A 2,309-nucleotide genomic window follows, 5' to 3' on the forward strand; every position below is an offset into this window, starting at 1 on the left:
CACGCACGCACGCACGCACGCACGCACGCACGCACACACACACACACACACACACACACATAACAGGTCATCAACACGGAGTTGTAGCCACGCTCGGGGAATGTTTGTTATTTCCCGTACACGATCGACAGACAGCAACGCGTACTGTAGTTCATGCGGCCATCAACAATTCACAGAGACACGGCGAGATTTCATACTTGTTTTTTTTCCTTCTCACTTCGAGAGGAACTAGGTCGTTGTTCGGCCGGGACGGCTAGGGGGACGGGCCGGGCTAAGGCGGGCTAGGCCTAGGGACGGGCCTATAGCCGGCTAGGCGGGGCTGGGCGCCGGCTGGGCTAGGCCGGGCTAGGCCTAGGGACGGGCCGGGCTAGGACGTCGTTCGGCCTTCTAAGGCCTTGTTCGTTTAGGTCTACAATGCTATTTACGCCAGATTATTGGTCGGGCATTGCCCATAATATGATCATGCATGCAGGCTCTTTACTCGGTGTTGACAGACTAAACAAACTCACCATATCAATTCCTTTTCCAGTCTATCTCTTCATCAATAAATAGAAATGTACCCCGAACGTACTTCCTAGCAAGTTTACTTCCTCATATTATTGGGAAATAAGGAAAACCCATCGTGAAAGACGTGGACTTGTTTTGTGGCCTCACAGGGGCGTGTGTGAGGTTATATGCAAGTGAAAGGGCCGGGGCGTGTTGTGATTTTGGCGGTAAGATGATATGGAAGGCAAAGCTGCATGATTGATCTTGCTCCGTGCAATGTGGGGCGGAAATGGCGATGTTAAAATTACCATGTGTGTACTCTATATATCTAAATAAAGAGATTGTATATATATATATATATATATTTTCATATAGTTATTACATTACTACGGGCGTGGGAATCGGTACCCGTTAGTTAGCATAATTATAAATTCATATAAGGTTTCTCTACTGATGTAACATCTGTTTTACACGTGTGACATGGCTAGCTAGACAGAGCGTCATTGCTACATTGATGTATTAGAGAGAATGGTAAACGTGGTTAGGTTACAGATTAGAGGGTCACTGTGAAATTGGGGTAGGATGTAGTGTGTAAGAACGGGTACATGTGCGGGCAGTATGTTTGTAGGAGTTTGGGGGAAATAGATAGGACAGAGATGGAGGAGGGAAGCTGGTTCTGGTCGCGGAAGGAGGCACACGCGCGTATGTGCGTGTGCGCGTTCTTTGTCTGTTTGTGCGATTGTCTGATGATGTGGCTACACAGTGTATGAGTATTAAAGGTTGTACAGTTTACCACACAAGTTTGGATCTTCTTCATCATTTCTACGTGAACGCTCATTCCTGTTTACACTGTCTAATTTATCTAGACCCAACCATCCAAAGATTATAGAAGACGAGTTGTCATAAAAGCTTTGTTACGTTACTCTGCAAATAGCTTCATCCCGATACTTTTATAGGTTCTCTGTGCATCAACACATGTGTGTGCTATATAAAGGAAATGTATTGATTATTTACGTGGCAGTACGTAGGTAAAAAGGGTAACATTCAGAATACTTCTAAGTAGACACTGCATGCATATCTTGAAGGGAATAATAGCACTACTGTACGTGCTATTGCTAGGCTTGTGTAATGTGATCCTGTGTGCCACTGAGGGTTTGTGATGGACAATCCTAGGAGTAAAAGCTAATCAGATTGCACCATCTTACGCTGGTGTGTAGTGATACGCTTGTGTTGTAAGTGTATTGTTAATATTAGGTGGTGGATAACCCACAGCAAGGGCAAACAGTCACCGTATGCAAAGCTTTTATAGTGTGGAACACTGTGGTCAGTTAATGATTGGGTGACTGTGATATATTTCTTGCGTAGAACATGATTCTTGGTCACTGACCGATGCATTTATTGTGTAGAACACAATGTTCATGCCGTGGCAGGCTGTGATACGGATCTTGTGTAGATCACACTAACTCATTTCTCTCTCTCTGGCCATGAAACATTTCTTGTGAGATCGTGATGCTCACCGGGCAGCTGCTGTATTTTTTCGCGTAGAAGACGATGCTTGGTGCGTTCGACAGAGGTCAGGGAGTCCGGTTCTTCCAGCTGTGGAGGGAACACCTGCCTGCCAGTCTGCGTGACCAAGAGAGCAGCTCTCGGAAGCTCGAGTTCTACCTGCACATCTACTTTGCCATCTATCCGCTAACGAAGAATGAGGAGAACAATGACCAGGTGAGGTAGTGTTCACTAACAATGACCAGGTGAGGTAGTGCTCACTAACAATGACCAGGTGAGGTAGTGTTCACTAACAATGACCAGGTGAGGTAGTGCTC

General features: G+C 45.9%; 1 protein-coding gene across 1 annotated transcript in view; it reads right to left on the reverse strand.

The window, feature by feature from the left end:
- LOC106812402 (fibulin-1-like) overlaps positions 1 to 2,309 on the reverse strand; it is a 10,746-nt gene that overhangs the window by 6,716 nt on the left and 1,721 nt on the right. The window lies entirely within an intron of this gene.

This window comes from Priapulus caudatus, unplaced genomic scaffold (assembly GCF_000485595.1).
Source record: "Priapulus caudatus unplaced genomic scaffold, Priapulus_caudatus-5.0.1 Scaffold644, whole genome shotgun sequence".
NCBI lineage: Eukaryota > Metazoa > Priapulida > Priapulimorpha > Priapulimorphida > Priapulidae > Priapulus > Priapulus caudatus.